We start from the raw sequence: 27,122 nt of genomic DNA, 5'->3' as shown, positions 1-27,122 counted from the left end.
TATTACTGAAGCCTCAGCCAGGAAAGACAATATGCACTCCTGGCCTATTTCTTAGGAAAAAAATAAATAAATGTTAAAACCCCATAATTTTACAAACTAATAAAATCTCTAAGCACAAGGTTTTAACAGGTAACAGCAATTTTAATTAAACATCCCATCTTCCAGAAACCTCTGTATCTGAGCTCTTTATTTTGCCTATTTGCTCTTCAAGACGGGATCATAGATGATAATTTTAAAAGGACTTCGATCCAAGGACGCTTGGCTTCGATATTAGGACCTTTCCATTTTTGCCCGAGGGTGAAATCTTTATGCCAAGGATTGCAGTCTTCCCTTTGTTCTGCCTTCTCTTCCAGACCTTGCCTCGAAGCCTATCATTTCACACCCAACCTGGCAGCAGGTTCTTTTGCTAGCAAACAAACAAAAGTCTTAGCTCACCAAGAGGAATTCTACCTTTAGCTCTCCAAAATAAGTGTTTTCTCCAGGCTATGCTTGGGAAATAAGGTCTTGTATGTCAATAACTCCCCACCCCAGAGCCTGCTTTTGAGTAGGCTTTTCTGTTTCTTTCATTGATATTCCATAGACCATTATAAGATATTTTACTCTTGCCATGATAATATTGACAAATACAACTAAATTCTCAGCATTAGTACCAAAATTACACTCTGAGTCTTGTTTGTATTGTTTAGTTTTACCCATTGTCTAAAGCTCCTCATGTAGGAAGGTGGTGGGAAATGTTGCTGCTAGAGCGTGGCTTTCTGTTGCTATAAAAGGAGCCAGAATAACTTTGTCTTACACAGACTTATTCTGGGACAACAGAGAGAGTCATAAGTATATTGACCCTGATTATCGAACCCAAAATGGGTACACATGACCTGACGAAAAATTTTCTTTATTTGTACTTACATAAGCAATACATGAATGCTTTTGCATTGCAAAATATTCAACAGTTACTGATAAATTCAAATCTCCCTGACCTTTTTCTGAGGGAAAACACTATTCTTAGTTTCATATGTATTCTTTTCTTTGTCTGTTATTTGTACCTATAGAAACATATGGTATTATTGTATGCATATGTGTTTACTGAACAATATTGTCAACTAATTTTTTTTTGGTGCCTTGAGGATGGCTTTTTTTTTGCTACAGAAAACACTCTTCAGAGGTTATTTTGGTTTTAAAATGTAATAGTTTATTAAAGTTACTGATTATGAAACCTGTTTATTATATTTGAGGTAGTGCTTACAAATACCTGTTCATAGCAAATTTTAACGATCACTTGTAAGAGGTCCTTGTTAATATTAAAACCAGTTTATAAAATTATTTAAATTTTTAATTTCAACCTGTGTTCATGAAACTAACATATTTTTTTCCTTTAAAGTTCTACATTGTTTAATTTAACCAACAAAAATTTTGCAAGTACTTAAATAACTCATATCAAAAAAATTATAAATAGGCAATTTTTAAGTTCTCTTAATGTTTCATTAATGATTATGAAACACAAACATTAAATTTTCTCATTTTCCTTTTTATTTGTATTCTTAAGAATCTTTGTGAAGCTAAATATCTTTTTGGATATTCATTTGTCATTTGCAATACTTCTGGAATTTGGCTTTCTTATACATCCTTGGGTCTGTTTCTGGAATTTTTATTCTTTTTATGTTGATCTGGTTTTTAGTGTGCCAGTAACACTATTTTAATCACTATAAATCTATAATATGATTACATACTAGATTGAACAAATTTTATTGCTCCAGCCCGGTTATTTTTTTTCAAAACAAAAATATCTTGGTTATTCTTAAAAATTTACACTTCCATATAAACTTTATAATTAACATGTAAAAGTTTATGAAACATCCTGTTGATCTCCTATATGGGGCATACTGAATTTATAGATTAATTTTTGGAGAATTGGTATCGTTAAAATGGTGACATCCCACCCACGAACTTGTTTTTTACCCATTATTGAGGTCTTCTTTTTGCTTTTCTGTAAAAATATCTGATTTCTTTCATGAAGATTGTATACATTTGTAGTTGGAATTATTCCTAGGGAATTTATAGGACTTTTTGGTTTTTTTGTTTGTTTGTTTGTTTTTTGTACTGGTTTCCTAGGACTGTCATAAAAAATTACCACAAACTTGGTGGCTTAAGACAACAGAAATTTATTCTCTCAATGTTCTGGAGTCTTGAAGTTCAAGATCAAGGTGTGGGCAGGACCATAATTCTTCCAAAGGCTTGGGAAGAGGATTCTTCCTTGCTTCCTCCAGCTTCTGCTTGCCCCTGGCATTCCTTGGTTTGCGGCAGCCTAATTCCAATCTCTACCTCTGTCTTCATGTAGCCTTCTTCCCTGTGTCTCCAAAATCTCCCTCTCCCTTCTCTTATAAAAACATCAGTCATTAGATGTAGGACCTATCCTAAGTTCAGGATGATTTCATCTCGAGAACCTTAACTAATTATATTTGCAAAAATCAATTTCCAAATAAAGTCATATTCTGAGGTTCTGGATAGACATGAATTTTAGGGGGACATGATTCAACCCACTACAAATAGTTCAGTTATTTCTAACATATTTTTTGATTAGCTACTAAGTGGTTTTAGGGAGGATATTAATTTTTGCATGTAGATCATACTTCTATCTCCCTTGCTGAATATCCAAGAAAATGTCTTGCCAGTTTCTTGGATTCACTTTAATTTTCTGAGAAATCAATATTATTGACTGCGAAAAAGACCAATTTTAAATCTTCCTTTCTACCATTTATACTTTGTTTTTTCTATCTCTTTCATTGCTTAAGACTTCTAATAAAATGTTGAATTCTTTTCAATATATTCAAGTTTTCTTTTATGTTTTTCAATAAAGTTTCATAGCTTCTCCACAAAGGTCTTATACAAATTTTAAATCAACATTATTTCAAATAATTAATGATTTTGTTGCTTATGTGAAAGGGTCTTTTAAAAAATTGTATTTTCTACTTTATTTTTACTGATACATGGAAATATTTTAAAAATTAATCTTGTATTTTATGCCTAACTAAACTTTCTTTGTAATTCTGAATGTTTGTTAGTTTATTGCTCTGGATTTTCTAGTAGAAAATAATATTTTCCGCAAAGAAAGAGTTTTGTTTCACCTTTTCTAGTATTTATAAATTGTAAAGCCTCCAAGATACATTGACTAATAGTAAAAAGGGAGGAGATGACTTTAACTGAAGTGTTTCTAAAGTTCTGTCATTGAATATGGCTTAGGTTTTTGGCAGGTACCTTTTTTCAAGTTAAAGAAACTTAGAAATCACCATTCCATCCTTAAAACAAGTAAAAAGCTGAGCAAACTGAAAAAGAAACAACTCTGTTTAGCTCTATCACAGAAGTGAGATCACCGGATAAACCACTCACTACCTCCCAAGTTGGAGAGACAAAGAGGGGGATACAGAGATTTATAAGTTACTGGAACAGAAATCGGTGAGGAAAAACCTCTTTGGAAGCAGTGCTGTGGTAGGAAAACCTGGACTATAATTAGTGAATTGCTGTCGGCTCCATCTGGACCAGTTTGAGTATTAAAAACTCCAGGAGAATCCAGTCCGGAGTGGGGGTGGGGGACATCCCCACACTTTTCTGAGTTTCCTCGGTAGGATCCCCACCAGTATCTCACAGTAACTATCAAAGAAATGTCCCCTGTGCTTCTGGCCGAGAGAGGAGAAAAGTAACCATTGTAAAAGATTCCATTGCCTTCTTTTCTTCTTAACAAAGCCTGCCCTCAGGAGAAACTATTTTACCAGAGTTTAACTTGCTGGGGTTTTATCAGAGCCTACACTACCTGGAGGAAGGGAAATACCAACTCCAGCCCCCTACAGCCACCATTTCTCACCTAAGAGGCAAAAAAAGGTAAGAAGCACTAGAGTTCACAGTCCAGGGACGCTGGCTTACTAAAGGAATGACACCTAACCACAGGGCTACGGAACGTTTCCCCTCCCCCCACACCCTACCGTAACATTACTAAAGGCCTTCTCACAAACATGCCTTCTGTTCAGTATATCATATCTGGCTATCAGGCCAAAATTTACAAGATGTACGGAAGGCAAAAAACACATTTTTAAGTTTTTTTTAAAAAAATTTAGAAGATTTTTTATTTATCATTTGAAAGAGAGAAAGAGAGAGAGCATGAGCGGGGTGGTGGGAGAGTCAGAGGGAGAGGGAGAAGCAGACTCCCTGCTGAGCAGGGAGCCCAACTCGGGGCTCCATCCCAGGACCCCAGAATCATGACCTGAGCTGAAGGCAGACGCCCAACTGACTGAGCCACCCAGCTATCCCAAAAAACACATTTTAAAGAGACTAAACAAACACCAGACATGGCAAGGATGTTGGAAAGATCAGACCAGAAATTTAAACAACTATGATTAATATGTTAAGGGCTCAAATGGAAAAAGTAGACAACATGCAAGAACACATGGATAATGTAAGCGGAAAGATGAGAATCCAAGAAAGAGTCAAAAAGAAATACTAAAGATCAAAAACACTGTAAGAGAAATGAGGAATACCTTTGTTGGGCTCATTAGTGGACGGGACACCGTGAGGAAAAAAATCTCCAAGCTTGAGGATATGACCAAAAACTTCCAAAACTGGAAAGCAAAAAGAAAAAAGACTGAAGAAAACAAAACAGAATATCCAAAAACTGTGGGACAACTATAGAGAGCATAATAGATGCCAAGTGGGAGCACCAGAAGAAAAGAGAAAGGAACAGAAACAATATTTGAAGCAACAATTTTTACTGGTGGGAGAGTCTGCGTTGTGTGAATGGAGGTCTCGGTTCTTGGATTCCCCAGGAAAGATTTAGGTGGGGATCCGGGATCGAGTAAAGACAGCCAGAAGGAAGGTGACAAGCAGAAAGCACTTGCTGAAGGACAATGCATTCTCAAGCTGGGAGAGCAGGCAGGCCCAGAGGGGCACCTGCACGGGGTTAGGGTTAAGGGTGTCTTTTCTTTTCATGTTTGCCTAGGCTATGGGTCATGGCCAGGGGTGGGCTCCAGCTGACATGGTTTCCAGTCATCTGAGGAACTCCTCCTACTGGTTGTGAGGGGGAGGTTTTGGCCCTACAACATTCTTGCCGGAACTGTCATTCCCATCTTCCGCTGTGGGTGCAGGGTGAGGCATGGGGTAGGAGGGAAGGTCGAAAGCACAAAGTCAGATTTGATTTGCTAATATTTGTTTAGGAATCTACTATTTCTTAAGAGAAATTGGCCTCTAATTTTATTTCTAGTAGAAATTGTCTACTTGTATTAGATAAAATTTGAATCTTCTGGATGGGTTTTTTGAGTCTCTATCTTCCTTGTCTGACTTTGCATCTTTTAATTGTATGTTTGTCCTGTATTCTGGGGAAGAAAAAATATTTGGGTTTTTCCTCCAGCTTACTAATTTGCTCCTTTTTTGTGTCCCATCTGCTGTTCTGCTCGTCTATTGAATGATTCATTTCAAAGACGAAGCCTTTAATTTACATGACTACTAGTTGATTCTTTTTAAAGAGTTCCTGTTTAAAATACTCTCTTGCATCTCTCGGTATAGAGTATTAATTAAGCTTTGAATGAAATCACTAGTTCTTGAAATGACCTAGAATGTCCTAGACGATCAGGTTCCTGGGGATCCCTGAACTCCCCCACCTTGCCCATTCTGCTCCGAACATTTTGGTCTCCCTGCTGTTGTCAACATTTCAGATCCTCCCTATACCTATACCTGTTCCTCCTCCCTGCTCCCCCCTTCTCCCCTGGAGGTGATAAGGCTTGCTCACACACATTATTCAGATCCGTGCTCAAAGGTTACCTCTTCATCAGGGAGATACTCCCTGACTACTTTAGCCAGAGCGGCACATAAGGCACTCACGCACACATTGCTTTGCTCTTTTCCCCACCCTTTACTTACTCGGCTCTTGTCCTTTGATATTTTATTTGTTTTATTTTTTCCCCATCAGTAAATTGGAATGTCCCTGATGGTAGCAACCTTGCCTGCTGTGTTTATCATCGTATTTCCAGTAGTTAAAAGAGTGCCGGGTACCTATTGGAGAGACCAAGAAATATGTATTAAATGGAGCAGTAATGGTGTTTCTAAAATCCAGTGCTGCCCCTCTATTAACGCTTTCTGTGTGTGTGCGTTCTCCCACGCTTCGTGTCTCTCTTTTGTGATGCTGGCTTCTCTCAACTGAGAGATGGTCCTATGTCTATCTTGTATTTGTGACGCCCTATTAAGCCATCATGGAAAAGCTCTATCAGTTTACTCCATGCTGTACATGGAGGAGATTCCTGAAGCGATCCCGGCCTTGGCCCGGCAGAGCACCTCCAGTCACTTTGGGAGGGGGGACGGGGAGGGCTTGTGGCGGAATAGACTACTGATTCGGGGTGCCTATAGCCAGTCTCTGAGATGGGCCCTGCTCATTCCTCCTGCCCGTGACCCTGACTCTAAGGCCCTCGTCCCGCCTTGTCAATAGAGGCCCCTGCAGGCATCGTGGCGGGCTGAAGGCTCTTGGCTTCTTGCTCTACACGGAGAAGCATGGAGTGCTTGCCCTACTCGGCTGCTCCCACTGGAGCAACCCTGTTATCTTGCTATCACTGCCCCAGGGCTCCCTCCTACTTCAGATTTCTTTCATCCAAGTGCGTGGAGCAGCACCCTTTTCTTAAAATTATTTTGAAACAGTTTCAGACTCCCAGGCCGTTGCACAACAGCACAAAGAATGCCTGTATTCCCACACTCAGGACACTGTATGTGGTCGGAGCTGAGCTACTCATGTTGCTACAATACTAGGAACTCGAGTACGGATGTCATTCAGATTTCACCCGCTTTTGCAGGCACTCCTTTAAGAAAAAAAGAAAAGCTTTATTGAGATATGATTCATATACCATATGCCATACAATTCATATACCGCAAATTTTGTGCATTTAAAGTTTTCAATTCAATGATTTTTACCATATTCACAGAGTTGTGCAACCATCAACAGAATCTAAATTTAGGACATTTTCATTACCTCCAAAAAGGAAAACCTTATCCATTAGATTCTCCTCCCTCTGGTCCTAGGCAATCACTAATTTACCTTCTGTCTGTATAGATTTGCCTAATGTTTTCATCCACGTTCTAGCACGTATCAGTACTTCATTCCTTTTTATTGCCAAATAACATTCCATTGTATTCATATACCACATTTTGTGTATCCATTCATCAGTGGATGGCCAGTTGGGTTGTTTCCACTTTTTGTCTATTATGAACGCTGCTGCTATATACCGGGCATTTGGGGAGGGGGTTAGTTCTATGAAATTTCATCACATAGATTCAATGATTATCATCACAATCAGAATACAGAACTGTTTCATCATCACAAATAAAATCTCTCATGTTATCCCTTAATGATCACACATTTTCTGCAACCCTAATCCCTGGCGATCGCTGATCTGTTTTCCATCACTAGAGTTCGTCACTTTGAGGATGTTATGCAAATGGAGTCGTATAGTATTTAATCCCTTGAGACTGACTGGTTTTCTCCACTCAGAATAATGCTCTTGCATGTGTCAAGTTGTTGTATTTTGTGTCTACTTATTGCTGAGGATTATTCCATAGTATGGATGTTCCACGGCTTCTTTATTCATCCATTGAAGGACATATGGATTATTTCCAGCTTGGGGCTGTTACAAATAAACCTGCAATGAATATTACTTTATAGATTTTTGTGTGAACACACATTTTCATCTCTTTAAGATAAATGTCCAGGAGTGCAATTGCTGGATCATGTGATAATTATGTGTTCAGTTTTTTGAGAAACTTTTAAACTGTTTCCGAGAGTAGCCGTACCATTTTACCTTCCCATTAGCAATTCATGAGAGATCCAGTTTCTCTGCATCCTCTCCAGTGTTTGCTATGGTCAGTAATTTTTGTTTTAGCTATTCTGATAGGTGTGTAGATGGTCATGGTTTTAATTTGCATTCCCATAATGACTATTTGTATTCGTTTTTTATTGCTGCCATAACGAATCACCATGGCTTTAGCATCTTAAAGCAACAAAAGATTTATTGTTTTATAGTTCTGTATGTCGGAGGTCTGGGGTAAAATCATGATGTAGGCAGGCTTCATTCTTTTCTAGAAGGTCTAGGGGAGAATCTGGTTCCTTCTAGAGGCCACCAGCATTCCTTGGCTTCTTCAAAGCCAGCAACATGGCATTTCTCCGATCCTTTTTCTGTTGTTGCATATCTGTGACTCTAGCCAGGAAAGGTTCTCACTGTTTTATGACTCATATGGTTAGACTGAGATAACTTGAGTAACCCAGGATAATCTCCCCATCTGAAGGTCTTTAACCTTAATCACATTGGCAAGGTCCCTTTGGCCAAGTAAGATAATACATTCACAGGTTCCAGGGATTAGGAGGTGGTTAGAGGTCCCATACATTTTCCTCTAAGTACTGCTTTAACCATAGAGCACAGAGATTTTTAAGTGAAATTTTTATTGAAATAATTGTAGGTTCACGTGCAGTTGTAAGAAGCCATACAGAGAGATCCCTTGTACACATTGCCCAGGTACCCTCAATGATAATATTTTGAAAAATTATAGTAGAAAATCGCAACTAGGATTTTGACATTGAGAAAATCCATTGATTTTATTCAGATTTTCCCAGTTTTACTTGTACTCATTTGGGTGGGTATATAAGGACTACACATTTTTATCACCTCTATATGTTCATGTATCCACCACCACAGTCAAGTAGAAGCGTTCCAACACCACTGCCACTAGGATCCCTCGTGGTGTCCTTTTATATCAATACCTCCCTCCCGCCACCCTTCCCTTCCCTAACCCGCTGGTTTGCCTTCTTTTTCTAAAATCATTGTGAAATTGGTATAAAAGTGGAATCATACCACATGTAATCTTAAGGGCTTGACCTTTTTGGAACAACAGAATTTTCTGGAGATGTTGCAGAGTTCATTTTTAAGTAATGGCTCAGTAGTTTTCCATGGTCCGTGACTACCACAGTTTGTTAAACCATTCACCCGTTGAAGGAATCTGGACTGATTGCAGTTTTTGGTTGTAACAAATAAAGCTTCTATGAACATTCATCTGTCGGTTTATGTGTGAACATGGGTTTTCATTTTTCTCAGATAAATGCCCAGGAGTGTAATTGCTGGGTAGTGTAATACTCGCATGTTTAGTTTTTTAAGAAACTGCCAAACTGTTTCCCAGAGTAGCTACACCATTTGACATTCCAATCAGAAATGTGTGAAAGATTTAGTTTCTTCAGATTTTCACCAGAATTTGGTGCTGTCACTTTTTTTTTTTTTTCAGCCTTCCCAGTAAGGATGCAGTGGTATCTCATTATAGTTTTCCACAGTTTTGTGTTTTCATTTTAACTCAGTTGACTTTTCAAAAAATCTCTCTCAAGACTACTTATTTGACACGGGGATTATTTAGAAGTAGATTGTCTGATTTCTAAGTGCTTAGTGATTTTTCTGTTCGCTTTCTTTTATTGAATTCTAGTTTGATTCCATTATGGTCAGATAACATATTTTACACGATTCCAATTCTTCTACATTTGTTAAGGTTTATTTTATGATCTAAGAAACAGTCTCTGGTGAATGCCCTATGAACACTTAAAAAGAATGAGGATCCTGCTGTTTTGGGGTGAAATGTTCTCACGAACATCAGTTAGATTTCGCAGGTTGATAATATTGTTCAATTCTTTAAAATCCTTGCTGATATTTTTTCTGCTGTTTTTACAAATTTCTAACAAGAGGGTATTAAAATCCCCAGCTATAATCGTGGATTTCACTATTTCTCTGTTCATTCCCATTTTTGCCTTGTGTACTTTGTCGCTCTCTTATTTGCTGAATACACATTTACCATTGTTACATCTCTTGGGCAATTGACCCTTGTGCATTGCATAATGTCCTGTTTTGTCACCGATGATTTCTTTCTTCTGAAGTCTACTTTATCTGATATTAACATAACCACTTCGACTTTCTTTTGATGAGTGTTTGGCATGCTGTCCTTTTTCTATCCTTTCTATCCTAAGCTACATTATATAGGTCCTACACAATAGCATTCCATTTGAGGCATATTTGGTATAGACCATGTAGTCAGTCATGTTGTTTTTAAGAATCACTCTGCCAACCTTTGTCTTTTAATTGATGTGTTTAGGCCTTTTAGATTTAAGGTAATTATTGACATTTCAGAGTTTATGTCTGCTGTTTTATTGTTGTTTTTTTGTTTTTTGTTTTTTTGTTCCCTGTTTTTTTTTTTTATTCCTCCATTGCCCTTTGTCTTGTTCTGGGCTACTTAAATACTTTTTTAGTATTCCATTTTGATTATCTGTGGTGTTATTCATTGAGTCTGTCTCTTCATATAATTTTTTAAGTGGTTGTTTTATGGATTATAATAAAGACAGCTTATTGTAGTCTTACTGTTAGGAGTATTTGGCCACTTTCAAGTGGGATGTGGATACATCACCACCATTTAGGTTACTTTACCCTCCCCCTTTATAATATAGTTGTCCTAAAATATTACTTCTACATACATTGAGAACTGTATCAGGCATTATAATTTTTACTTTAAACTGTTATGCACAATTTTTTAAAAAATTGTAAGGAAAAACTATTCCATTGGACTTACCAATATATTTACCCTTTATGTTGTTCTTTCCTCATTTCTGATGTTCTTAGTTTCTTCTGGAATCATTTTGTTTCTGTATGAAGTGTTTCCTTCAGCTATTCTTTTATTTTGCTGGTGACAAATTCTCTTAGCCTTTGTTTTTAATGTTGAATGTACTGATTTTTCTTGTTTCTGAAGCATATTTTTACTGGCTATAGAACTTTGGGTTGATAATTCTTTTCTTTCAACACTTGCAAAATTTTGTACCACTTTCTCTGACCTCCATGATTTCTTATTAGTAATCACCTAGTATTGGAATCATTATTCCCCTGTAGGTAATATATTGGGGTTTTTGTTTGTTTGTTTGTTTGTGGTTTTTTTTGTTTGTTTGTTTTGTTTTTCCACTAACAGCTTTTAAAAGTTTTTGTCTTGTCTTCAATTTTCAGAATTTGGACTATGATATATTTAGGTATGGATTCTTTGGGGTTTATTTTGTTTGTGGTTCACTCAACTTTTTGAATCTGTAGGTTTATATCTTTCGTCAAGCTTGGGATGATTTTAGCCATTATTTCTTTAAATATTTTTTTTTTCAGCTCTGTATTCTTTTTGCTTTCCTCCTGCAACTTTGATGGCATGAATGTTAGATTTCTTGTTATTATCCCATGGTCCCTAGGGCTCAATTTATTTTAAAAAAATTCTTTTCTTTCTTTTTCCTTTTTTCTTTCTTTCTTTCTTTCTTTCTTTTTTGTTTTTTTTGTTTTTTGCTCGTTTGTTTGAATAATTTCTGTTGACTTATCTTAAAGTTCACTAATTCTTTCCTTGGTATTTCCATTCTGTTCTTGAGCCCATCCACTGAGTTTTTTACTTAGATTATTGTATTTTTCTGTTCTAGAATTTCCATTTAGATTTTCTTTACATATTCTAATTCTTTGATAATATTTTCTAATTTTTATTTGTTCCAAAAGTGTTTGCAATTGCTTGCTTAAGCGTTTTTTGGCAGCTTCTGGAAAATCCTGTTCAGACAATTCTAACATCTGTGTCATCTAAGTATTATCAACTATTACTTGTCTTTTCTCATTTAAGTCTACATTTTCTTGATTCTTCGTATGACAAAATTCTGTACTGTGTCTTGGACATTTTGAGAGTTGTGTTATAAGACTCCACTTCCTATTAAATCTTCTTTAGCAACCTGTTTAGGTTCAGAATGTATAGTTTGAAGCTCCTTTTGTGTGCTGTAGTTCAAATGTCAGTTTAGTTTGTCAAGTCTCTGCCATGCTATTCTGATCTACTCTGCCTATGTTACTCAGATGACAACACTGCATGCCACAGTCTCTCAGCACTGTCTGAATAGGTGAAGGGGTACCACCTCTCTATTGCACAGCAGTTTGGAAGATAAGGTTTTACCTTCTGACTCATGTGGGGATGTCCCATCTCAGGAACTGAAGTGAGCTTATAAGTCAGATCTACACACAGGCTGTCTGGGCAAGGAGCACCTTCTTGTTAGTAGAAGAGAGTCAAAGTCAGAGTTATGCCTCAAGACTCTGCAGGGAAGAGCATTACCTGCTGCTGAAAAGGCATGTGGAAGTCAGAGTTCTGCCCACAGGTTTTTTTGGGAGAGAGACACCTCCCCTTATCACAGAGGGAAAGGCAAAAAACAGAGCTCTGCCCACTGGCTCTGGACTGTAGTGTCCATTATGGTGGGAGAGACATTTGTGTTTTTCTTGGTGTTTACCTCAGGAAAAGGGAGGTATGGTTAAAGTGTTTCTGTCTTGTTGGACCAGGCTTTTCCTAATCCTCTGGCTAAAGAAAGCAGACTTTTCTTGGTGCTATTTTCTGTCTGTGACTCTTGGTGTTTCTAGATTATGGGCTTGTCTAGCATTCAGGCTGTGGGTATTCATGAGGCAAGAAAAAACTCAGGGAGCTCACTATCAGATTGTTCTATCAAGTCCCAAGGTCCATAGCATTCCACCTTATTTTCTCCTTCTTTCGGATTTTTCTGTGTCTTACACTAGTTTTCTAAGATTTTTTTATTGTGTTTAGTGGGAAGAATAAAATGGAATGTGTTTCCTCCATTTTGTCTGGAACCACTAGGCTCCAGAACAGCACTCTTTTTAGTAGGTTGTGTAGTACCTTATTTATGTTTTAGTAGCTTTTATCCTCATATTTAATTCCATGTGTTTGATTAAAACCTTTCTAGGATTCCTCCGAGGTTACCCATTCGTGTTTTCCTCTGTGGTAGTAAATTTTTAACTCATACATGTTTTCTGTTATTTCTGGGTATTCACTGTGGTAGGTAGAGGTTTCCACATGGGATCAGCCTGTCATCTAGAAAGAGACTATAAAGAACATTTATTTCTGTGAATTTATGTTATTTGTCATTTAACAAATCATGTTTATTGAGAACAACAAAATTCTATGCAAAGAAATACAAATTCAGCAAGAAAACATATGCATCAATTAATAAAGCATCTGAGGGGCGCCTGAGTGGCTCAGTCATTAAGCGTCTGCCTTCGGCTCAGGGCGTGATCCTGGCGTTCTGGGATCGAGCCCCACATCAGGCTCCTCTGCTGGGAGCCTGCTTCTTCCTCTCCCACTCCCCCTGCTTATGTTCCCCCCCTCGCTGGCTGTCTCTCTCTGTCAAATAAAAAAATAAAATCTTTTTTAAAAAGCATTTGAACATTTAAAATTGAGATTATGCTGGGTTTACATATATAAATAAATACCACAGAGACACTGAGCTACTGCATTGAGCTGCTTCTGAGAAATCAGACAGCTATTGATAGGGGATCATTACTACAGTTGGTTCCATGGCAACAGTTGAAATAAAAGGCAAATAAAAGGGGGAAAGAGACAGAATTTAGGTGGGAATCCCAAGGGAAACCCAGAGAAATGTGAAAGGAGGGTCTCAGGGTGACTTCTAAAAAGATTTGTCAGAGGTTTAAGGGGAAGATTAGATCAGTGAGGTCTATAAAACTACTTATACGGAAAAAAAATAGCACCATTTGAAGAGCAACCATAGATTGATACAAGTTGTGTTTAATTTAATCATCCATTATGATAATTACTGTTACTTACTATTTTATCACTGAAATTAACATGGACAATTTGAGAAACAAAAGTAAATGATGACAATTGTGGGCATGTAAGGGTTTTAATTAAAGTGGAAAGATGTCCTATTGCATTAGAAAGCTTAAACAAATTATTTTATCTGATGAGTGTGCATTTCAGACAGATAAAAATTTTGCAACTTAGTAAAAAGAAATCACTGACAGGCTTTTAACATATTTGTAAGAATGTTTTATTTACTTACTTCTTCATAGTGGATCAATCCTTCTCTTACAGTTGAGAGTAGGAATTTAGAGGTTGTCTGTTAAATCTTTTGGAGTAAATTGAAAGCTAACACAAAGCCTGTACCAGCAAATGAAGTTTAATTGCCTTAAAATTCTGGATTATATTATTCGAACATAAATGCATTTATATAATTTTTAAGTAATTACAATAACATTAGTAATGAATAAGAAAGCATTACTAGAGATTCTGTTAGACTTAGATTAATAAATGAATTAAAATTATAATTAGCAGCTTGTGAGCAAATGGTGCTTGAAAACAACAAATGCAAATAGTGCTTGAAAACAATGCCTTAAATATCTCCCATATTTTGTAATTATTAATTAGCAAACTACTCTTTTACAGATTGGATCAAGGAAAGCTTCAATGCAGCTAATGAAATTATCATAAATTTGAAATTAGTCTGGCCTGAATTATATTCTGTTCTAAAGCTAAAAGCTTGATTTACATTTTAAAATCTAAATGCTTTTCATTTTCTTTCTCTGAAATCTTTCCTCAAGTCTGACTATTTTGTTAATAGTCAACCTTTCTCTCCATGAGACACATCAATAGTAAATTGAATGAAATCAGGATTCTTTTCAAGTCTTTGAGAATTCATTTAAATGACTGGTACAGGAGTTCTATGCACCAGCTTTGAAGACATTTTATGTTAGCAATCTTGACTTATAATGATCTCAATTTATATAAACTGGGGAAAGGCAAGAAGTTTTATGTTTTGTCAATGATATGTTATTTTTCTCAATATTAGATTCTAAATCAAATCTTACAGGACACCTAACAAAATCTTTAGTCCACTCGATGGTTGGATGCATCCATCCAGCCTTTAGGAACACTGCTATATTCCATGTTTTCTGTTACAGTAGAAAGTTAAGTGACATCTTAGGGGAATCAGAAAAAAGATTATTACTCATAAGTCAGTTGTATCTCAAAAAAGCTGGAGAAGAAACTTAATACAAGGTGGGAAAATATTTGAAAATACAGAACTTTATCCTTTTCTATTCCATTGCAGATATGATTTCATACCTAATATTCCAACACACAGAGCCATTATTATTAGAGCCATATTTTACTCTGGGTATACCCAGGTCGCAGCAAGGTGCAACTGGAGGGGGTGGGCACCGTTTACAATGAACACAATACCAATGGTGCCCCTGGAGGCTCTGGCCTAAGTGCTTGCTCCTGTCCTAGATACTGAGATGTCAAATATCAACGTGATGCTAGCAGTCTAGTTAGGCAAAACAGAAACGTGAAAATACAGTTTTTTATGGAATCTAAAATGCAACAATGAAATATGTTCAAAATACTCTGGTAATGCCGAAGAAGAATTTACAAGCTTAAAGGAGTCACAGAAGACCTCTCAGCCCCACAGCCTTGTCTGCTTATCAACAAACAAATATCAACTGAGGGCAAGTCTTCACAATTAGAATAGTGTGGCTTAACTAGAATAATGAGCTGCCGTTTATCGAACTCTTACCGTGTCCTAGGCTCTAGGCCAAGTAATTAATGTGCCCAGCTTTTTATATAATTTACACAACAATCTCATCTCATAGGTGTTTTTACCATCCCCATTTTTCTGATAAGGAATCTCAAGTCTTGAGAGGCAAAACAGGCAGTGAGGGCCACACGGTTCTTCTAAGAGGCGTGCCGGGGTGCTGGGTCTGTCAGGCGATGGCACGCAGCTGGGACCTCCTTTGACCTGTCCTAGTGTGAACGGTGACTGATCTCTGGATGGGGATTTGCACTGAGTGTTATTATGACTTGGTTCAGGGTTGTGGCTTACTAAAGGATTATTTTTTTAGGAGACCTAGAAAGATACAGGAGAAATAAAATCTAGTCCTGAGGATAGCATCTTAGTGCAATGGCTTTTGTGGCCACCGTGTAACTGAACCCGTGTCTGTGGATTCAAATCTTGCCTCTATAGATACAGCTGTGTGACCTTCAGAAAGTTATTTAACCTTTCAACCCTTGCTTCTCTTCATGAAAAATACATGAATTATTCGTTGTTAAGACTCAATAGTAAGTGCTTAATAAATGTTAAAATTCTAACTGTGGATCTCAGAGGGTGGGGTAGGATGGGTCGGGGGACGAGGGTCACAAATCTTTGGAAATACTGTGTAAAATGGTGCGTGAGAGCACCCACCTCTACAGAGGATGGGAACTTGTATGTACACGCAAGGGTGCAAAAATATCACATTATTTAATAAACTTTAAATCAACTTAAACTTGACCTCAAGCCCCTGTTCTGCCTTGGACGGCAGGAAAGCCAAGCTCGGTCATTACTGATAGTATGCCAGCCCCATCCTTGGGTGGTATACAAAGGCTCCTGAACTTTTCAGGAGGCCTCCCATGAATGGCTTGGCAGGTTGTGTTCTGTACGACCTCAGGGGCACCATTCACATCTCAAGAGGCTTGACCACATTCTTGGAACAGGGGGGAGGGAAAAATAGAGCATGAAACAACCCACCAATTAACATTTCAATAAATTATCCAGGCACATGCTTTTTTTTTTTTTTTTGAGGGGAGCGTCCATACCTTTCATTAGATTCTCAAAGCAAAGAGGGAGTCTGATTTGATCCAGCGAAAGAGATGGGTGTCAAACCTCTGTGCTCCACAAAGCAGGAAAACATCACATTTGCATTGATTATAGACCCTTTTCATAGTGCTGACACATCTATGAGCTTTGAGTGGCCTCATTATTTTTTTTATTAAATTGGGTCAGGGTGGGACCCCCCATTCAACCTAAATGCAGATGGGGTCATTGTGACTGAACAGCAAATACACAATAGGTAATAAATTCTGGGAAATGAAATCTGTCATCTGACCACTCTTTCACACAACAACAAAAAAACGAGATGGGGTATAACATCGGGACTTGAGGCAAAAAAGTCTCAAAGATAAAGAGGCAGAATTGCATTCACTGAGTTATAAAGCATTTGGGGGGCCTCTTCTTTGGACAGAACAGGAAAGGGCCAGTATTGATTCAGAAAAAGTCTATAAAACTACTGAAGAGAAAAACCATGTATGTAATGGAGGGAGCTTGCAGAATACACAATGGTTTTGCAAACAAATGTAGACACCTGAATGGTAGCATCGTTACCGCCTCATCTTCAAATACAGGGAGAGGGAAAGCGCTATCAGGGGAGTAGTAGGGAAAACACTCCGGGTGATGAAGAAAGCCTGCAGTAAGTCCTATCGGTCATGTTAAGTGCTCATTACAATAATTATTTTTATCGGTATTTAGTTTTTATAAAATCCAGTGATCAGACCTAGATCAATGATAATCCTTTGAGTATGACTAAACTCAAGTGGGTACTAATGAACAGTAAGCGAACGTCCAAGTCCCATTTTTTGGATCGTTTTTGCGCTGCAATGCATTCACCTTCTACATCCCGTTGCCTTTGGATGAATCTGGACGTCCCTATTTCATGATAGGTCAATTTAGTCTTTTGTCACTTTGATTCCAGAGTTCTATAATAATTTTTAAAAAAAGCAGTGTCTCAGAGTTTTGGACATATCCTGCAATCACACTTTTCATTTCTTTTTCATCACAAAAACCATCCATCCATAGAGGTAGCTGCAGATTCTCCACTCGTGTGTGGGCAGCATGGTGCGATGCAAAGTCCATGGAATTCGAGTTGGACAGATTCAAGTCATGTGACCTGTCTCTTCATTTGTTAAGTGGGAACACAGTACCTATGTTACAGCGCCAGAGGTAATATTAGCAAAATGTCTGGCTCGGTGTCAGGATATGATTGCTACTGAATAAATAGCGATTTTCTTCCTTCAAAGTAGAAGTTCTCCATGACTGATATACAAACTATTTTATCTTGTGAGTTCTGGCACAAGGAAATGTTTGAGCTGGAAAGGCCCTCACTACAAACTCATTTTACAGATGAGGAAACTGAAGGCTTAGGAAGTGAAAAATTTTGTTCAAGGTGAAGTACCTAGTTTTCTTATTAAATAAGTATTTGTTGAATAAAGAAATAACATTACATCATCACCAGAAACCAACTTCCTATAGGTCGAGTAATTATCTCTCTCCTAGAAGCATCGTGTATGACACATGACAATGTGAAATGCAAAATGTGAAAAAGATTGAGAAAATTTCTATGAATTCTTCTTAAATAGATGTTTCATTGAAAAATATGTATTAATTGCACTTCATGCTTAACCAAATTAACTTGGTTAACTTAACCATTCTTAACTTGGCATTGATTTATTGTTCTAAGCAATTACCTGCTTACACGTTTATAATTATTCTATATTACTTATGAAGGAAAAGGACTTAGTCGCATGTGGCATGTTAGGAGAAATAGTAAGGCATTTAATTGCTGGTCCCATGTCCATTCATAAAAAAATCAGAATTGTTGGAAACACATTCAACAGGGCACAAGATGGTTCACTTGGCTCATTTCTGATGTTCAGAATTTACTAAGTTTTATTGTCCACTATATCAGTCTTTCCAGATTTACATACAAAAAATACTAAAATGGTGGATTTCCATATAAAAGAAGAAGGCATTATGATGCATGAGTTTTAAAATCATGGTTTCCTAGAAATTGCACTGTGGCAGTCCTGCCTTCCTGGGGTTATCCAGCAGCACTTTAGCTTATATAATTACCACCCTGGCCTCCCTTACGGAGCCCACAGAGGCACCCAGGTTGGTCACCATGGCAACGGATTCTGAATCAGAGTAGCCCCATCATAATACCGTGCACAGAGCCTTTTCTTGGAAAAAGTTTGTTGTTTTTTTTTAATTTTAATTTTGAACACATCTCCCCCAAATTATAGGTATACAATTTCTGAGTATTTGTTCTAGTTTTCTCCTAAGTGTCATCTGACCACTAAATGCCTGGCCACACACAATTGCTTGAATAGCAGAAGAAGTATAACGCAAACATTTAAATACAGATTGCTTTTTCATTCTGGGCACCATTTTGAAAAGAAGAAGAAGAAAATCACATTTCAGAATAAAAGAAAAACACCTGAAGAAATAGCTGTGGGAGGAAATCAACTCTCTTTGATCTTTGTGCTGCAAGAAGAGCTCTTTAACGCTTTTTAAAAGACTCTTAAAATGCACAGATCTAAGCAAATAAAATACCGTTTTCCATTAAAAGTTTTTAAAAAATGAACAAACACGTGTTGCAAAGGCCATATTGATAAACCTTGTGCAATAATATTCTCTTTTTATCTATAAAGCAGAAAGAACACACATTTGCTCAAGACTGGCTGGNCCCCGCACCACCGGGAGGCCCCATAAACCCTGGCCTCCGCTGCGTGGTGGTTCCTTTCTCATTTCCTGTTTGCTGTTTGGACACGCCTTGCAGCTGTGGTGGCTGAATGTCAGAAGGAAGGCTGATAATGCTCGCAGTTACATAATAGGGCTTCTCAAAGCACTGCCCATCCATGAACTCATTGGAAACTAAAGCTAGGGTTTTCTTTTTTCTCCCCATTAGGAAAGATATTTCCATGTGTTATTTAAAATTCCTTTCTAATCTCTCTCTGAGCAAGAGAGAGAAATCCACACGGAAACTCATGGTATGGTATCCTGTTTACAAAGTAAGCTCAACTCCTTACTTTCTTCTAGACCCTGAAAGCCCACTCCTGGTTTCTGTCCCATTTCCATTTCCAGCTCTCCTTGGTACCAGAGTGATTTCGTTCTTGATGACCTGTCTGAAACGTCTCCCTTTGTCCTTTCCCCTCTGGCTGCGTTCTTATTGTGGTTGTTTTCTGAGTATGTATCCTGCTGACCACCAGGGCAGCCAGGCCTTAGGGAGTACAGATATTCTTAACCCCTGTTCTTTCCCACCTCTTTCCTGTGGGCTCCTCATCTGCAAAACAATGTGGATTCCAGTTCCTGCCTTTCTAACTAAGGAAAGGAGAGGAAGGTCAGGAGTGGTTGTGTCAAGGACCTTTGACACGGCTGATCAGCACCCCCCCCCCATTTGTTCAGGCCCCAGTGTATTTAAAAATGAAGACGTGCCAACGTTGTGCTGTACTGTACTTAAATTTTTGTTTTTTGTTTTTTGTTTTTTACATTTGAAGTGTATCTAACCTCATCTGGAAATAAAAACAACCATCTAAACATCTGTCCCTTGATGAATCTGGAGTCCTGGCCCAATGCCCTCTTGTTCAATAGGTAAAGGCCCCAACCTTCACTTCCGGAGTCCTGAGGACAGTGCTGGTAGCAACACAGGAGTCTGCTGGGGGTGGGGGTGCAAAGGCAGCAGGTTAGTAACAGCTCAAGCCTCTGGAGCACCTACTGTATGCCGAGGACGAGTCTCACTTTGTGTGTGCTAACATACCATGCTCTCTCGGGGAGGGACTACTGTTATCCACATCTTTACACATAAAGAAACTAAGGCACAGACACATTAGGCAAGTTGCCCAGGATTGCACAAGTAGTCTGTAGGGTCTTAAGCACTGTGTCATTTGATCTCTTACTGGATGCTCCCCAGAGAACACAAGGACCAGAGGGGCAGTGTGAGCGCTCTCAGACCCACAGCGAAGGGAGGTGTGTGTGTGTGTGTGTGTGTGTGTGTGTGTGTGTGTTTGGGGCAGACTTACACTACCACTAGTAAAGGTAGGTGGAGGCACAGCAACATGGGCCATTTTGATTCCCCCCCCCCCAATCTGGTGGTTGTGCCCAGGGCTGAGGGACTTGGGCAAATAAGGTTGATCTCTGTGCTCACATTGTCTCCCCATAGGCCATATGATGCGTCCGAATCACAACGGAAAGTGTCATTTTTCAGTGACCCACAGAATCAGATCCAGCTTCGTGGGCATGTGACTTGGGCTGTCGCTAGGGACCCTGCGGTCTGAATGACCCCACGCTTGGATTAACACTCTATTGTCACCATCTTGAAAGTCTTACTTTTTGAACAAAAGGTCCTGCGTCTCTGTTCTGCACTCGGCCCTGCAAATTACATAGCTAGTCTTCTGTGGAAATCCTGAGCAATCTGGAGAAGTTTGCAGCTCCGGTCTACCGGGGGAGAGAAGATTCTATTTCCCCGTGATTCCTCTGGAACTGCAGTGCGATAAATCTGCAGTTGCCTGTTAGTGGATTTGCATTTTACTGCAATGTAATACTTTTCTTCACAGGGGAAAGCAGTCAGCTCTCACTAATAGGGGCTTTAACGAAGCTCTGCCAAGGTCCACGTGCACAGCCTGGAGCAAAAAGGCTCAGGACAGGCTCCAAATTCAACAGCGGGGTTAACGACCAGGGAGCCTCTTTGCGGAATGATAAAACACTCTTAACCTCAGCTAGGTTCCTGTCTGGCCCCAAGGATCACCCCTGCAGAGGAACAGAGGGCTCCGTATAAAATTCCAGCTCGGCTCCTCCCGGACATTTGTATCTGCCATCCCACGATGTTTGCATAATTTCGGCATGCTATAGTTGAGATTTGCCAAAACTTGTAGAGAAGACTCAAACTGCCTCAGTACAAGGAAGCCCATCTGATAAGTCCTCTCTCTGGTCTCTCAATGCTCGAGCGGTTTGGCACTAGAATAAATAATTGCTCACCAATGGCGAGTTTCCATGGAATCGGTTGCTCTGAGGCCTTTTCCGAAGTGAAGGGTGGTGAGCTGATTTTCTCCAACCAGGGCAGTAATGATACCAGTGAGCAGAAACTCTAAGGGAGAAACAGCCCACTTCTTGAAAAAGACAAAAAAGAGAATTTTGTGCCTCTATCATTCAGAGGAGCCCCAAACCTCATATTCAAGGAGATCTGTGGGGCTACGCTGAATGAATAACAGCGGCCAACATCTTCTAGCATTTACTATGCCCCAGACACCCTTGTAAGGGCTTTGCATATGTCAACCCAGTTAATCCTCCCAACAAGCCAATGAGATAGGTATTATTATCATCTCTCTTTTAAAGGTGAAGGACCCGAGGCACAGAGAGGGGATGCTGTTAAGTCAGAAGAGCAGCTGCATGGCCGGCCAGGAGCTCCAGGTTCATCCGGGACAATGACGGGCCACGAGGAGCTCCCGGTGGGGCCCGGCTGTGTGTGCAGCTGCTGAGTCTGCGTCCTGTTTGTCCTCACAATAAACCCCCATTAGCGAGGGGAGCACAATTGGTCTCCCTTGCTCTTGCAACCTGAAAGAGCCTATAGAATACAGATCCCATTGTGAATGCTTTTGTAATTTGGAGATTCTTTTTTTTTTTTTTTTTTTTTAATAAACGGAATAATCAGCCCCTTAATGTATCCATAGGGAATTCAGGAAAGGGATGAAGAAGCCGCTCCTGTTTTTGAGGCATTTGCAATCATTGTTGGAGAGACAGAGCCAACAGATGGGGAACAATAGTGAGGGACTCCAGGGCTGGTGTAAGCAAATGCCGGGCTGTGGTCTTTGCCCGTGAATGCTGTGGGAAAGCGGAGAGGGGAAGGGTATTTACTCACTGGTTATGGAGTTCGTGGGGCGGGGGATGGAAAGAAGAAACTGGGTGCCTTTGGGCACGTTGGTTCATCTTCAGACTGCACCTTCCTCAACTGTGAAATAAAGCCATAAATTATCTCAAAGACTCCTTCCAGCTTTAACATTCAATGAATCCTGACCTTTTCTGTAAAGCTGGATTTTTATGTGTGGTATTTGCTAAGAGTTGGGACACACCCATGATTGCTAGGGCCCAGACTGAAGATCACATGGTCAGGTTGATACACTTTCCACACCTCCCGTTAGCTCCCAAGAGCCTAAGTGTCCTGACCTTTAGCCTTACCTTTTCCTGGCTGTTCACTTTAACGATTGCCCCAGCCATTTGTATTTTTTTTTTCTTTTTGGCTATTTGCATTTTTCTTTCTTTTCTTTTTCTTTTTGTCAGAATATAAAAGTAGGATAGTACTTAATCATAACTTGCATGTTTTAATATTTTAAAGAAATAAAATTTAACAAATGGGATAATCAGTCATTTTGCTCATTATCATTTAAATGTCTCTCTTGTGTCTTCATTATTTTTAATTTTTTTTTCAAAATTCTAAGTTATTCTCATCCCCGATAACTGGTTATGATGTTTAATATACAGTTGCAAATCGATGAGGTCTGTGAAATGGAAATTAAACAAATTTTTAAGATTTGTTTCTGTATCATTATGCATACCATGTTTTCATGAGTGGAATGGTTTTTATCCCAAACAGGAATGTGGTTAAGAGAAAAAATGATCTGATGTTCCTGATCATTGAAATATACAAACAATAATCAAGGAAGGGGGATTTAAGAAATATTTTTTACAGTGGCTTTCTTTAACCTGGCAAGTAGTCTATAGAGCCCATAAACCAGCTGTTCTTTAAGTGTGCTCCCCCCAGCCAGCAGCATTGGCATTGAACAAATTCTCAGACTTAATCAGAACTTTGGGAGGGGGGCAGCAGCCTGTGATGTAACAAGCCTTCCAGATGATTCTGAAATATCTTAAAGTTTGAGAACTGCTATCATAATCCAGGCTGCAAGGAAATAGATCATAAATTATACTTAATGACTATCTTTCCTTAATAGTCCCTCCCCATACCCAGCTGGAAACTGAATTTGGAAGTAAAATCGCCACCTGGATTATTGGCAGGCTTCAGTGATCCCCGCTACAGGTTGAATTTAATGTCAACTGTTCTATTTGCACTCAAGTCCTCCTATATTTGTAGACCCAAGTCATGTTTCCAACGTTATCTTCTCCTGTTCAGATTCTTCTTATCTTAGTGAAATTGGATTACCATTCTCTTCCCCCATGCCCTCACTCTCTGCATGAGGGACAACTGACGTAAGTTAAGACAGGGAAGGGCCTTTGGTAAGTGGAGATACATGAGAGAGCACATTCCTGGATGGCACCATGGCATAATCAAATGTATCAAGTCACCAGAGCTTCTTGGTTTCTACCAAAATCTTATGTCAGATATCATTTCCTTTCTGAAATCTTTCTCGGTCCTTCAACTGGAAGGTGCCATCTCTCCCTGCATAATGCTCCAGCTGCTCCCCTCCTGGGTTTGATGTGTCTTTCACAGTATACCCCATTCTGCATTCTTGTGTAGCCAGTATTGTCTTGCTTGGACCCTGAGTTCTTGAGATCAAGCCTGCTCCCTACTCCTCTTTCTGCCACACGTAACACCTAACACAGTGTCAGACACAATAATAACTTGGTCAATCGTTGTTGTGTTGTGGATGCAGTGACAGGGCTGCCAGGCAAGCCCGGAGAGTCATTGGATAGCTTTTGGCCAAGGCTATTAGCTGTTATGAGTTAGGCGTACGTTCCACACTTGTCCCAGAATATTCCCTTGCAGGTAACTGACATTCGTTCTCTTTAAGATTTATAGAAAGCTTACAACCCGTGCTTAAAATACAAAATCCACCTAGGAGGGATCAAGAAATAGAAGGAAGATCTCGAGGACGAGCCTAGCTCTTCTACCCCCTGGAGCTATCAAGGGGCAGCATACAACACTAGAAAGGGCTGGGGCTGGGAAACGGGAACAAATCTTTGATTTCACAGTCTTGCCTGGGGCCTTGACTGACAGTAGCTGCTGCTTTAACTTCCATCTGTGGCTTCACGCCTTTTTAGAAGACACTCAGGAAATCTCACTCTGGTCTTACAGGGAATATTTTCAGCCTAAAAGGAAAATTGTGAGCATGAGAAGCAAGCTCGTCTTGCTTTCCCACACCAAAAGACAGAGATTCATAAAACAATAACGGTCTGGAAAGAATCTGAAGATACACGGTACAAAACGTATTTAGTTTATTATTTTAAGCGCTCTTACTACCACTGCGGTGAAAACAAACAAGAAACGGGCAGCCCCCCCCTCCTCCTCCAAACAACGTTTAATTTATATGTATGTATGTGTTAGCCACTCAGGTCTTGAAATTCATCTATAACATCATAAACCCGTGGCAAATTCTGAACAGGGAAATTCATTGTTGGGAAAATATGATAAGGAAAGATATGGTTTAGGTGGATAACCCCCCCCCCCAAATTTTAATCTATATTTGCGATTTAATCTAGATCACGTTTTATCTGCATTGGCTCAGATTTTTCCCTCCTCAGGGATCCTGCCGCTGTTCTTCCGGCTTCATTTGCCGAGGAACACTGCCATCATGCGGCCTGCCGTGGTAAAGACAGCTTCTAAGAGACAGCCGGCCGCACGGTTTTAATTTTGATGCTCTCTCCAGAGAAATGTGTGCAGCTTTAAAATGTGCTTTGTTGTTTGAAGCTGGGTTTGTTGATTCACTTTTAAAGTAGCATCGTGAAGGTATCTGCCAAAGGATGAACTCTGTGATAGTTTTTGAATCCCCAAATATATAGGGACCACATTAAAAATATCACATCTACAAAATAATGAATGGTTCTGCTTACTTTATAAATTTGTAAAGTTTTCATAAATGTAGCCACTGTAAAGACAGTAGAATACCTTTATCATGTAAACCAACGTGGCTGCCTCTTTTTTTCTGCACACTGGTAAGCCCGTTCAGGGTGACGTAAGGAACTGTAGGCAGACAGCACGGTGCGGTTCAGAAACTAAAAGTATGAAGCTCGACACTAGGTTGGAGCCTTCAGTTTGCCACTAATTAACTATGTAATTTTGAGCAAGTCACATAGGCTGTGTGGCCTCGCTACTTTCTTAAATGGAGTTAGGTTTGATACACTTCAGTCAAAACTGCTTTCCAGTCGATAATTCTGTGATTCTAACCTGACAAGTAAACACATTCTTTAAAAAGCAAGAATGTTTTTCTTTCCCTGTGATTTTCCTGTAAATATCCTCTTCCTTCCTCCCGAGCCCCTCCCCCAGCCCTAAGTGAAGCTTTGTCTGCATGACTCATGCAAAATTCTCTCCGCAAGAACGCAGAGATTATGTGTTGGGCTCAGCACCGTTCCAGCGCAAACGGCTCTCATGCACTTTGTGGGCATTCCCAGTGTAGGTTATCTCCACAGACAGAAAATAAAGTTGATGAATCTTTGAAATTGGCAAACAGCTTACCGGCTTCTGAGAGCTGTAGGTCTTTAAAAAAAAAAAAAAAAAAGTCCCAGAATGTTAGAAAAGACAATTCAGAACACTCTGATGTCTTTAATACCTGAAAGGGAAGGACAATTTTCTTCCCTAACTACACCTTCTGCTTCATAAATTTGTCAAAAGTAAGAAGAGGATGCAGATACCGCTTGGAGCACAATCGTGAGGTTAATGTTCTGATGAGACAAAATGATGGTAAATTATTCCCTGGAGTTGATTTCGTGACGCGTGTAACAGGGTGAGGGATGGAAATACAAGCTGGCGTTGATGTTTAAACTGTGCCGGAAGGGCACGTAAATGCAGGGCAGTTGCTAGGAGACCTGGAGCACAGAGCTAATGCCCCCGCTGTGTGCGCGGGATGTTTCATCTCAAGAAACCTTGTCTTTCACAGTCAACGATGACATTCGATGTATAGTCTGTCAAAATTCAGGTGGACCAGTGCTTGGTTATTACTTCTGTCAATCCAGCCATTGTATCATCCGCCATCCATAAAGGGAGCAAATGAAAGAGAACAATCTAACGTCGTGCCAGTGACCAAGATGCTCCGGGAGAGCTCAGTGATTCACTACAAATTCAGTTTAAATACTCTCACGTGAAAGACAGCTGGTTTGTTCTCATATTAGTTTCAAGAAGTGCGAAGTCGTGGCCGAAGAATCACCCCAGCGTTCCAAAGTGAGGGATGCCAGGCCATAGAGTTCTAAGCGAAGATGTGCTTGAGTAGGACTTTGACCCCTGTTGTTTACAAAGCAATCCTTTCAGCCATTTGTGGGACTTTTTAAAGACAGATTTTGTGCTAAATGCACACTTCCGGTTTGTAATTACCACCGAGAGTATAGACGTGCAGGACTTTGGAACTGGCCTGGTTTTGAGAGTTCTTCCAGCGCCCCCCACTGGTTGAAGACGGAACTGACCCTGTCTGTGGGCAAGGGTCATGGGCAGCCTGTTCAGAAAATCACAGCAAAAACTTCTGCCCTTGTAAAACATTGCCAAGTTTTGCCAGTATCCAGGAGACACTCTATTCAATGAGAGAAAGAAACTACAGGCTGAGAAGTGGGTTTAGTATGTCTTATTTTACTTAGAGGAAACTGAGTCACTGAGAGGTATTTTGAATTATTCAAACACACAGCTAATTATCACCGGAACTGGAAACCATCCAGGTTTCCCTATCCACGCTCTTTTACAGTAACACGATATAGTCTTCCT

The 27,122-nt window shown here is 39.4% G+C and overlaps 1 long non-coding RNA gene across 2 annotated transcripts in view; it reads left to right on the top strand.

Moving 5' to 3' along the window:
• The window catches only part of LOC103658744, a 30,806-nt gene extending 7,942 nt beyond the window's left edge, over positions 1–22,864 (top strand). Inside the window, exons 3-4 of one of the 2 annotated variants that reach the window (XR_005838595.1) lie at positions 19,987–20,080; positions 20,649–22,864. This is a non-coding gene — a long non-coding RNA (uncharacterized LOC103658744). The remainder of the gene's footprint in view (positions 1–19,986; positions 20,081–20,648) is intronic. The other variant, XR_005838596.1, reaches the window with a different exon arrangement.
• Positions 22,865–27,122: the final 4,258 nt, after the last annotated feature.

Source organism: Ursus maritimus, unplaced genomic scaffold, assembly GCF_017311325.1.
Source record: "Ursus maritimus isolate PB19 unplaced genomic scaffold, ASM1731132v1 scaffold_3, whole genome shotgun sequence".
Lineage (NCBI taxonomy): Eukaryota > Metazoa > Chordata > Mammalia > Carnivora > Ursidae > Ursus > Ursus maritimus.
Note: the sequence above shows the minus strand (reverse complement) of the source record. Positions and strands in the feature narration are given on the sequence as shown.